Genomic DNA, 12218 nt, shown 5'->3' on the forward strand with positions numbered 1-12218 from the left:
TGTCTTGCTCTGTGCAGACCCTCACAGCCCATGCAGCCCTGCCTTCAAGTCTTTTTTTTTTTAACTGCTGTATCTTGGGGAATTTTGCTTCCCAAAGTGCTGCTTGTCTATTTGTTCGATTTCCTGGATTTTGTCAGGCTAAAAATACATTAACTATCAAGAGGATGAAAAGACAAGCCACAGACTGAAAGAAAATGTATGCAAAAGACACAATGGATGTTAGCTTATTGTCATCATTTCACAATACTGGTGAATCACCATCACACTATACACTTTGATACAACTTAGGGATATGTGTCAACTATTTCTCAGTGAAACTGGGAGGAGGGGGAGTCACGTCTGTACCTTACCAACATACACAGTGGGCTGTCTAACACTCAGGAAGAAGAAAACAACCTGATTAAGAAATGGGCCAAAGACCTTAACAGGTGCCGGCCAAATAGTAATAAGATACATGGGTGGCAAATATGCACTTGAAAAGATGCTCCACATCTCGTGTCACCAGGTAACACACATTAGAACAAGGAGACACTACTACACACCTAGGAGAATGGCCAAGATCCGGAACACCGACACCACCAAACGCTGGCAAGTACGTGAAGCAGCAGGAGCTCTCATTCACTGCTTGTGGGAATGCAACATGGTGCAGCCACGTTGGGAGAGAGTTGTGTGGTTTCTTAATGAAACTAAACATGCTGTTACCATATAACCCAGCCATTGTGCTCCTTGCTATTTACCCAAGCAAGTGGAAAACATATGTCCTCACAAAAACCTATATATGAATGTTTGTAGCAGCTTTATCCATAACTCCCCCAAACTTGGAAGCAATTAAGACACCCTTCAGTAGGTGAATGGATAAATAAACTGTGGTGCACCCACAGTGGGGCTTCCCTGGTGGCTCAGTGGTAAAGAATCTGAATGCCAATGCAGGAGACGAGGGTTCGATCCCTGGGTCAGGAAGATTCCCTTGAGCAGGAAATGGCAACCCACTCCAGTGTTCTTGCCTGTGAAATCCCATGGACAGAGGAACCTGGCAGGCTACAGTCCATGGCGTCACAAAAGTGTCAGACATGACTTAGCAACTAAACAACAATCCAGACAGTGGAACGTTACTCAGCACTAAATGGAAAAGAGCCATCAAGTCATAAAAAGACATAGGAAACGTAAATGCATTCCTAAGTGAAAGAAGCCAGTCTGCAAAGTCTATATCCTGTATGGTTCCAACATAAGACATCCTGGAAAAGGCAAGAACTATGGAAACAGTAAAGACTAGTGGTTGCCAGGGGCTGAGGAAGAGAGGTGGAGCACAGGGAGTTTTTAGGGCAGTGAAACCACTCTGTATGACCCTGGTTCAGGAAGATCCCCTGGAGGAGGAGGGCATGGCAGCCCACTCCAGTATTCTTACCTGGAGCATCCCATGGACAGAGGAGCCTAGTGGACCATAGCCTATAAGGGTTGCAAAGAGTCAGGCACAACTGAAGCGACTTGCCACAACATGGACCCTATGATGATGGATACTTGTCAACCCAGATTTATCTAAACACACAGGATGTCCAACACCAAGAGTGAGCCCTGATGTAAACTGTGGACTCTGGGTGATAATGACATGTTAGTGCATTTTCATCCCAAGTAACAAGTGAACCATTGGTGGGAGGTGTTGATGATGAAGAGGGTTGTGCAAGAGTGGGAGCAAGGGTCACATTGAAAATCTGTATCTTCCCTTCGATTTTGCTATAAACCTAAAACTGCTCTAAAAATAAAGTCTTAATATAATTATGTAATTGAAAAATACATAGACTAGCCCCTAGAAATGGCTTGCATCTTTTTTATATTAATTTTGTTATTAAGATGCAACATGGGGGGAAGGATAGATTGGGAGTTTGGGAAGATAACAAGGACCTACGGTATAGCACAGGGACTCTGGTGAATATTCTGTTAATAACCTAAATGGGAAAGAATTTGAAAAAGAATAGATCCATGTATATGTATAACTGAATCGCTTTACCGTAGACTTGAAACTAACAACATTGTTAATCAGCTATGCTCCAATATAAAATAAAAAAATTTTTAATTAAAAAAAATAAAATTGTTAGGGGAAGCACACTGATTGAAACCACCCACCCTGGCCAGGCACCATAGTAACCATTTGCATGAGTTGTTTTATGACAGGAGATCCTGATAAGGAATAGGGAACTAATAAGCCACCACCAACCCGAAGAGTTCGGGAAAGGAGACACCACGTGTCCATCCACTTCCCAGAATCCCTCTCGCTAGCATCCATCTTGGCTGAGTGATGCGTGCACCACCAGGAAAGACTGTGAATTAGAATGCTTGGCCAAAGACCACCCGGAAACTAATCCCATCACCATAAAACCCGAGACTGCGAGGCACGTGGCAGAGCAGTTCTCCTGGGTTCTCTTACCCTACTGCTCTCCACCCGGGTGCCCTTTCCCAATAAAATCTCTTGCTTTGTCAGCAGATGTGTCTCCTCGGACAATTCATTTCCGAGTGTTAGACAGGAGCCCAGTTTCAGGCCCTGGAAGGGGTCCCCCTTTCTGCAACAAAATTATCAAAAACAGATGCAACACACACAAACTTCAACAATACAGAATTAGCAATGTCCTGCTTCTTCCAGGCAACCACTTGGGAGAGTTTTTTAGCTACTTTCTCTTGCCTTGGTCCCCACATCTTGAACCAGACACTAATGCGCTTACCTTCGAGAAAATGGAAAAGCCTTTCCCAACTGGTGCTGAGAAACCTTTCAGAGACCCTCTGCTCCTTATTAGGTGCTGTGTGCCTCTCTCCGTCCATCCCGCCTCCTCTTGATGACCCTTCATCACCCTTCTCTGATCTTCCCACCAGCCCCCTCATCTGGCTCAGGGAGGCTCTGAGCACCACCTGAGACACAGTCTGGCCAGGCAGCCCGGCCCGAAGCACTCCAGTGGCTGGGAACAGTCCAAACTCTCAGGCCTCCTCCAAGCTGCACCTATCGCCTCTTCAGGTTTCCCTCCATTCTTCTCACCCCAGCGACAGCACACCCTTTCATGCTAGTGATGCTTGCAGTTTTTCCCAACTCCAACAAGCAATTCTGTGACCCTAGCTGTAGGACCAGCTGGGTGTTCCACCATTCAGCTCTACCTGGAGAGCATCACATCCACAGGTGAAGGGCTCAGTCTCAAAGATTGCCTCCCCGCTTCAGACACCAGCTCAAAGTCCAGGTTGTCAGCTATGCTTCTGATCAACCATCTGTAGATGGGAGGTTCCAAGATCCCTTCTTTGGGTCTGATCCATTTGCTCAATTAACTCACAAAAGTCAGAGAAACATTTTACTTATCAGATCACTGCTTATTACCAAGGATACAATTCAAGAGCAGCCCGAAGGCAGGTGTGCACAAGGCCAGGTGTGAAAGGACACAGGTCTTTCTTGCCTCTAGTCCTACTTTCCCCAAACCTCTGTGTTCTCCTGTCCTTTGTGTTTTAAATGGAGGCATCATGCATGATTGATTAAATCATTGCCTACCAGTGGTCGATTCAACCTCCGGCCCCTTCCTCCTCCAGAAGATTGAGGAGTGGGGCCTGAAAGTTCCAATCCCCTATCTTGGAGCTGGTTCCCTTGGCAACCAGCCCCATTCTTTGTTTACACAGTGCTTTTTCAAAAGTCACCTCATTGACATAACAAAGACACCCTCAATGCTGAGGAAATTCCAAGTATCTTAGCATCTCCAGGAACAGATGAAGGTGAAATACAGATTTCTGATTATAAATCATGATATCATAATGCTGTTCCCTCTCCCTGGAAAGCCCTCCTTTTCCCTCTTGACTCCCTACTTCTGGCAAGTATTCTTGCCCTCAAGCAGCAGACACCCTGAAGAGCACCTCCCTCTGCTCCATAGCCTTCTAAGCAGACCTCTGAGATGCCATGGTGTCTGTAGAGACCAGAAGTTCCATGGACCACTTTGTTGGGCCTGTTCCCCCAAAACCAGTGGGGTTCTGGGCACAGAGTGAGACCTTGGCACCAGCCCAGCATGTACATGGGGCCTAAAGCTTTCACATCTGAAAAGTTAGAAGTTTGGGGGGAAGAGACGAATGACTTTCTGAATGAAGCATGTGGGATCCCCCCTACCCCACAAAAAAAAAAAAACCCTCAAACTCAGAATCACTTATTAGAACGGAATCCAGGTTCCATGAAGAAAAAGTTTTCCTGGTGTTATGGGGTCAGGACATTGATATGAGTTAGCTAGTGTTTAGTGAAAGTGAAGTGAAGTCGCTCAGTCGTGTCCGACTCTTTGTGACCCCACGGACTGTAGCCTACCAGGCTCCTCCCTCCATGGAATTCTCCAGGCAAGAGTACTGGAGTGGGTTGCCATTTCCTTCTCCAGGGGATCTTCCCGACCCAGGGATCGAACCCAGGTCTCCCGCATCCCAGGCAGATGCTTTAACCTCTGAGCCACCAGGGAAGCTAGTGTTTACTGAGATCTTATTACAGTAGGGCCAAATGAGGTTGCCTTTCTCACAGAGTCGCTAGTGACTGCATGGGTTGCAGGTCTGCCATTGAGTCAGCCCTGCCTATTGAAAAGACAAAGCCATGCATTGCTGGCAGGATAAGGAAAAGCATTCTCAACAGGGCCTTAGTAGGTCTCAGCTGGTAAAGAATCTGCCTGCAATGCGGGAGACTTGGGCTCGATCCCTGGGTTGGGAAGATCCCCGGATAAGGGAACGGCTACCCACTCAAGTATTATGGCCTGGAAAATTCCATGGACTGTACAGTCCATGGGGTCGCCAAGGGTTGGACATAACTGAGTGACTTTCACCTCACTTTACAGAGTGGGAGGGACATTTAGTGGAATATTTAGTGACATTTTTGTTTTTTGGCTGCACAGCCCAGCTTATGAGATCTTAGTTCCCTCACCAGGAATCAAACCTGTGCCCCCTGACCTGGAAGCATGGAACCTTAACCACTGGACAACCAGTGGCACTTTTTAAAAATTCTGGTTGGATGCAGGGGCATTTGAGACCTTAGTTCCCTGACCAGGAATCAAACCCACCATCCCTACATTGAAAGGCGGAGTCTTAACCTCTGGACTGTCTTAACCTCTGGAAGTTGCACATATTTGAAGTGTGATTTGAAGCGGGTCTTTTAATATGCTTGGGATTGGGCAAGGATTATGATATCACAGTTTGGGATTAGAGGGTATAGTGAGGTAAGGCTCTGAAGGTAAAGAATTCTCTGGGTGTAAACTGTCACGATGCTTTCTGTTAAAGAATGTTTAGTGTTTCTTGAAAGTTCTTGGAGGGAACTAGATGTTATTTGTGGAAATGAAAAAATGTTGCCCTTTCTTCCAGTTCTACAAGTCATTAGCCCCTGACTGACAGCACACCCTGAAAGGAATTCAGGATGAAGCACCCTGTGTTCTGGGTACATGGGCCTCTAGACAGTTAAGATGCATATCTAAGGAAGAATTTCCATGACCCCAGATTCTCTGCACTTGCCATGTAGAACAAAGCACTAAAATCATTAACTGGAGATATCTGGTTTTTGTGATTGGCAGTCATCTTTTACTAAGACGTAGGCTTCCCTGGTGGCTCAGTGGTAAAAGAATTTTCCTGCCAATATGGGAGATGTGGGTTCAGTCCCTGGGTTGGGAAGATCCCCTGGAGAAGGAAATAGCCACCCACTCAAGTATTCTTGCCTGGGGAATCTCATGGACAGAGGAGCCTGGCAGGCTACAGTTCAAGGGGTTGCAAAAGAGTCAGGCGTGATTTAGCAACTAAACAACAACAGCAAGGCTTGACTACATGTATTTATTTCCCAGTCAAAAAATTTCATATACATTCTCCTCCAACTCCCAACTCTGGCAGTTTCTCAGAGCTAGCTGAGAGACTGTCTCCCAGGCTATAGTCCTCAGTATGATAACTGAGTAAAATTCAACTTACAGCTCTTATGTTGAGCTTCCCGCCCCGCCCCCGCCCCCCAGTTGACTCTTGCAACTTACGTCTTTCTGGGCCAGTCTCCTGGGCGTAGTAAACCAATACTGATGAGGTCAGTCAAGTCTTCACCCAGCCACATCTTGGCAGGCAAGCCTTGGTCCAAGGAATGTGGCCAGGAGAGAGACAGGCGTGAAAAATGAAGAACCGAAAGGAGAGAAACTGTCAAACAAGACTCTGCCATTCCTAATCATGTGACTCTAGGCAAATAATCATTACCTCTCTGCATCTCAGTTTCATCAAAAAAGGAGAGAATCACGAAATTAATGCGAGACCCAGTGCTTAGTACAATGACTGAGCCCAAGGAATGCTCTGCAAGCCCCCTCCCGTCACTGTGATCAGTTAGCTTGTCTGTGTTCCTTAAGTCCCTAAGTGCCACAGAAGATCCTACTATTTTCTGCCCCACCCCCACAGCTGGATCCTCCCCTCCTTCCAGTGCCTCAGGCCCAGCTAGCTCCAGATGCAACAATCTCACACTCACTCCTGCTGAGCAGTCCCTATTTAACAAGTGTTTGGGGAATTTCTCAAGACCATTATGTGGGAGATGAGAGCAGACTCTCCCTTCTTCTAATCTTTCTGCAGCTTTTCTTCTCCCTGGAACACAGCAAATCCCTGGATTTGCCTGGACCTGTTGCACCCGGGAGAGCTCCTTAAATACCAGCGGCCAGCCTTTGTCTTGTCCCTGTCTTCATCCCCACCACCCCGGCAGGAAAAGCAGGCTGAAAGCATCGTGGAGAGTCGGAGGGCAGGTGCCATCTGAAGTGAACCAACCATCACTGAGATGAGAGACATGAGTGACGACGAGAGCACTGGGGATACTGTGTCAGCCCTGGGGGTAAGCCTGCCCTGGCCGGGCACAGAGCCTGGAGGACTCGGGGCTGGGTGTCTGGGGAGAGTCGCTGATGCCACATTTGCTTTCAGGCACAGCACGGAGGGGTGCTTCTGACCTTCCTGAGAGCCAGGACCACCTGGGCTTCTGGTTAAAATGCAGGTTCTGATTTGAGCAGGTCTGGGAACTTCTCACAAGCTCTCAGGTGAGATGGCTCCTGCCAGTCCACAGACCTGGGAGACCTAGAGAAACTCTGGTTGCAGGGTCTTCAGGACAGTGGTCAGATGCTTGCAGAGTTTGGCTTCCAGGGGGACTTAAGCAGCTAGGCAGCACCCACTAGGCTGCTGGCTTCCATAATATGCTCCTCAAGATCCTAGTTGTGTTGCTGGACAAAATCTTGGCTTTCTCTGCCCCCTGAAGCCGAATAAAAAACATGGAGACAGAGTTTGGAAGAAATAGAAAGGTGGCTTTAATTCTCAGCCAGCAGAGAGGAGAACACAGTAGGTTCATGCCTCAAAAACTGTGCCCCCTGCTTGAGAAGTCTAGAGGTTTATATAAGATGAGGGCTTGCAGTCAGGAGTCTGTGATGAGGAACAAAGGTGTTAGGATCTTGATTTCTTTCTCTTGCATTGTTTCCAAGACAGTCGTAGGCTGGCGCCAGTAACCCAGTAATTGAGTCTGGCAGTTTGGTGGCTCTGCGGCCTTCTTTTTGATGTGTAACTACCAGGGGAAGGGTGTTTTAAGGGTAAACATCAGGATTTAAGGATAAATACAGGATGTATTTAGCATAGAGTCAAAGGATAATAGGTGCGAAATGTAACTCCTGCAGAGTTAGGGAGCAGAAACGCAAACTTAGTTACAGACATACAGTTAAGAGCAGTTAAAGTAAAAAAACTAGGAATGTTCTGGCCTGCTTACCATTGTCTTGACCTTCTTTGTTCTCAGGAATGGGAAAGAAAAAAACTCATTCCTCTTTTTTCCTTTTCACTGCAACAGTTAGAAATGTAAAACGTGTTATCTTGTCCTGGGACATCAGTGGCACCAGATTCTGGGGGATGCTGTAACTGCCCAGCCACAGACCAACTGGAGGCGAGGGTGGCACTGATTTAGAGACTTTGCTGATGTCGAGTAAAAACTACACTCACAACCTGAAAGTAGAGTTATTTTATTTGGTGAAAATGTTTAGGACTCCGAGCCTGGGAGACAGCATCTCAGTAGCTCTGAGAAAACTGCTCCAAGGAGGCAGGAGGGGAAGTCAGGCTACAAACAAGTTTGTAACAAAGGGAGCAGGCAATCTGAACATCGAAGATCAGATATTAAGTTAAGGAGTTTAGCGTTCTATACACGGGAAGCTGCAAGCCTCTGGGCTCACTGAATTCATTCCTTTCGTATGCACCTCAGCTATCTGGGGCTAAATCCTATTTCCTTGTTCACCTTAAGGAGTGAGGATGTGGCAGATGGCTGCTTCTTGCATTCCCCCAGCTCCTCAGCAATCACCGTGGGGGGTGCGGGGCAGCATCCATGGAGCCCTCATTCACGTTTGGAGGCCAGTAATCGCTGATGGCTGGGACATTTCTTGTTTATTGATATGGCTGGAGATATCTTCACTTCACACTGTTATCTGTGATGCTCCCACCAAGGTTGATTTCGAACCACTGTAGGAAAAACCACGTGCTTCAGTGTAAAGTCGTGCGTTGCTCAGAGTGTACTTCCTGTTGGCACAAGGCTCTACCCCTATACTACCTTTGAGCTTACAGTTCTGCGAGTTGTAGGTACCTGATGCTGGAACTCACACAATTCAACATCCAAAAAAAAAAAAAATTCCAATACCAAATTTTCAAATGGGCAGAGGATCTGAATAGACATTTTATTTCCAAGACATACAGATGGCCAACAGACACATGAAAAGATACTCAAGGTTGCTGATCATCAAGGAAATTCAAGTCAAAGCCACCATGAGATATCACCTTATACCTCTCAGAGCAGCTATTAGCAAAAAGACAACAAAGAAGTGTTGATGTGCATGTAGGGAGACGGGAACCCTTGCACTGTTGGTGGGAATGTAAATTGGTACAACAGTTATTGTTGCTGGCTGAAATCTTGGCTTTCTCTGCCGATCGAAGCTGAATAAAAAAAATACAGAGTGTGGGGGAAATAAAAAGGTGATTTTCATTCTCAGTTGGCAGAGAGGGGAACACAGTGGGCTCATGCCTCAAGAACTGTGCCCCCCACCATGGGGCACCTAGGGGCTTATATCAGATAAGGGCTCACAGTCAGGGGTTGGTGATGAGGAACAAAGGTTTTAAGATCTTGTCTCCTTCCTCTTCCATTGTTTAAAAAGCAGTCTTAGGCTGTCAGTAACCCAGTAATTAAGTTTGGCAGTTTGGTGGCTCTGGAGCCTTCTTTATGGTGTGTAGAAAAGAAGAACTACAAAGGGAGGAGATAATAGCTGTGAAATGTAGCTCCTACAGAGGGGGCAGAAAAAGCAAACTCAGTTACAGACATGCAGAGCTTGGAGCAGTTAAAGTAAAAAAACTAGAAATGTTCAGGCCTGCTCACTGTTCTCTTTATCTTCTTTGTTCTCAGGGAAGAGAAAGAAAAAAACTCATCCCTCTTTTTCATTTTCACTGCAACGTTATGGAAAACAGTATAGAGGTTCCTTGAAAAATTAAAAACAGCACTACCGTATGATCCAGCAATTCTACTCCTGGGTATTTATCCAACAAAAATGAAAACACTAATTTGAAAAGATGTATGAATCTTTTCATATGTGTATATGTGTATATATGTGTTTATTCTGGGATTTCCTGGTGGCTTGGTGGTAAGGAATCTACCTGCCAATACAGGAGACGGGAGTTCAATCTCTGGTCCAGGAAGATCCCCTGGAGATGGAAATGGCCACCCACTCCAGTATTCCTGCCTTGGAAAATCGCATGGACAGAGAGGAGCCTGGCAGGCTATAGTACACAGGGTCACAAAAGAGTCAGACACAACTTAGCAACTAAATAGCAACAACATGTTCACTGCAGCATTATTTACAACAGCCAATATACGGAAGCAACCCAAGTGTCCACTGATAGATGAATAGATGAAGAAGCGGTAGGAATTCGCTGGTGTTGCAGTGGTTAAGACTCCGCACTTTTACTGCCAAGGGCTTGGGTTCGATTCTTGACCAGGAAACTAAGATCCTGCAAGCCTTACAGCATGGCCAAAAAGAAGAAGTGGTATACACACACACACACACACACACACACACAATGGAATACTTCTTGGCCATAAAAAAGAATGGAATCTTGGAACTAGACAATAATACTGTAAAATTAAATTTCACTTAATGCTAAGTGAAACAAGTCAGACAGAGAAAGACAAATCCTCTTATGATTTCACTTACGTGTGGAATCTAAAAGGTGAAACAAATGAAGAAACATAAGAAAAGAGAATCAGAGTCATAGATACAGAGAACAAACAGGCAGTTGCCAGAGGAGGTAAAAGGTGGGAGGAAGAGAGGAACAGGTGAGGGAGAGTAAGAGTTAAAAAATGAATGACTCACTGGCATGGAAGGTACAATGTGGAGAGCAGAGTCTACAACTATGTAATGTCTTTGTAGGGTGACATACTGTAAGTAGATCATTTTGAAAAGTATAGAAATAGTCACTGGGTTGTACACCAGGAACAAACACAATGCCGTAGTTCAATTATGCTTCAAAAACAAACAAACTCATGGGGAAAGAGATAAGATGAGTGGCTGCCAGAGGCTGGAGAAAGAGGAATTGGATGAAAGTGACCAAAAGGTACAAACTTCCAGTTTCAAGAGAAATAAGTGCTAGGGGTGTAAAGTACAGCAAGGTAAATAAAATTAACAACACTGTACGTTACACATGAAGGTTGTTAATTGAGTAAATCCTAAGCGTTCTTATCATAAGGAAAATATTTTTTTCTTTTTCTTTCATTTTGCATCTGTATGAGATGATGGATGCTCACTAAACTTATTGTGATAATTGTTTCATGATGTATGTAAGCCAACTCGTTATGCTGTACACTTTAAGCAGTGCTGTCTGTATGTCAACTCCATCTCAATAAAACTGGAAGGAAAAAAGTCATAATTTTCACTTTTTTTGAAAAGTTTCTTTTCTTTTTTTTTTTTTGGCTGCACAGCATGCAGGATCTTTGTTCCCCACCGAGGGATCAAACCCTTGCCCCCTGCAGTGAAAGCGCAGAATCTTAACCACTGTACTGCCAGGGAAATCCCTGAAAATTATCCTTTAACACTATTAATATGAGGTCAAAACCATAGAGTCAGAGATGGGCAGTGGCATACCAAGGAATTTCAGCATTTATTCCCTTGCTTTTCATTTTATTTTAAAAAATTTTGTATATTTACTCACTTTTGTCTGTGCTGGGTCTTTGTCGCTCCGAGGGCTTTTCTCTAGTTGTGGTGAGCAGGGGTTACTCTCCAGTTGTGATGTGCAGGATTCTCATTGCAGTGGTTTCTCTTGCTGCAGAGCATGGGCTGTAGGGCATCTGGGCTTCAGTAGCTGTGGCTCCTGGGCTCTAGAACACAGGCTCAATAGTTGTGGCACGTGGGCTCAGTTGCCCCGAAGCATGTGGGATCTTCTCGGATCAGGGAAAGAACCCTTGTCTCCTGCACTGGCAAGTGGATTCTTTACCACTGAACCACCAGGGAAGTCCTATTCCCTTTTTTTTTTAAGGAGAAATTCACATAAAATTAACCTTTTTAAAGTGTACAATTTAGTTGCGTTTAGTACCTTCACAATGTTGTATAATCACCACTCTATCTGGTTCCAAAGCATTTTCATCACCCTCAAAGGAAAATTCACACCCATTAAGCAATCATTCCCCCTTCTTCTCTCCCCTCAGCCCCTGGCAACCACCCATCTGCTCTCTGTCTCTACGGATTTACCTTTTCTGAATTTCCAGTATAAGTAGAATCCTACAACATGTGACATTTTTGTGCCTGGCTTCTTTCACGTAGCATAATGTTTTCAAGGCTAATGTGGCTTGTGTCGGTACTTCATTTCTTTTTATAGCTACATAATCCATTGTGTGTATATATCACAATCTGTTTATTCATTCATCCATTGGTGGAAGTGTGGGCTGTTTCCACCTTCTGGTTATAGTAAATAGGGTTATTATGAATATGCATATTCATATCTCTGCTTGAATGCCAACTTTTTTTTATTCTTTTGGAATTAAAATATATTTAGGAGTAGAATTGCTGAGTCCTAAGGTAATTCTATTTTTAACTTCTTAGGAAACCACCAAACTGTTTTCCAACAGCAGTTGCCCCATTTTACATTCCCGCAGGCAGCCTACAATGGTTCCAATTTCTCTGCATCCTTGCCCACACACAGATGAACCCTGAAGACAGTGTGCTAAGTGAAAT

The 12218-nt window shown here is 45.0% G+C and overlaps 2 long non-coding RNA genes across 2 annotated transcripts in view; one reads left to right on the forward strand and one right to left on the reverse strand.

The window, feature by feature from the left end:
- The window catches only part of LOC133227827 (uncharacterized), a 45346-nt gene extending 41388 nt beyond the window's left edge, over positions 1–3958 (reverse strand). The window contains exon 1 of the long non-coding RNA XR_009729966.1: positions 3521–3958. This is a non-coding gene — a long non-coding RNA (uncharacterized LOC133227827). The remainder of the gene's footprint in view (positions 1–3520) is intronic.
- Positions 3664–11014, forward strand: LOC133227828 (uncharacterized). The gene is made up of 3 exons (XR_009729967.1): positions 3664–3738; positions 6568–6820; positions 9401–11014. It is a non-coding gene; the product is annotated as an uncharacterized LOC133227828 (long non-coding RNA).
- The last annotated feature ends 1204 nt before the right edge of the window (positions 11015–12218 follow it).

Source organism: Bos javanicus, chromosome 16, assembly GCF_032452875.1.
Source record: "Bos javanicus breed banteng chromosome 16, ARS-OSU_banteng_1.0, whole genome shotgun sequence".
In the NCBI taxonomy this organism is placed as follows: Eukaryota; Metazoa; Chordata; class Mammalia; order Artiodactyla; family Bovidae; genus Bos; species Bos javanicus.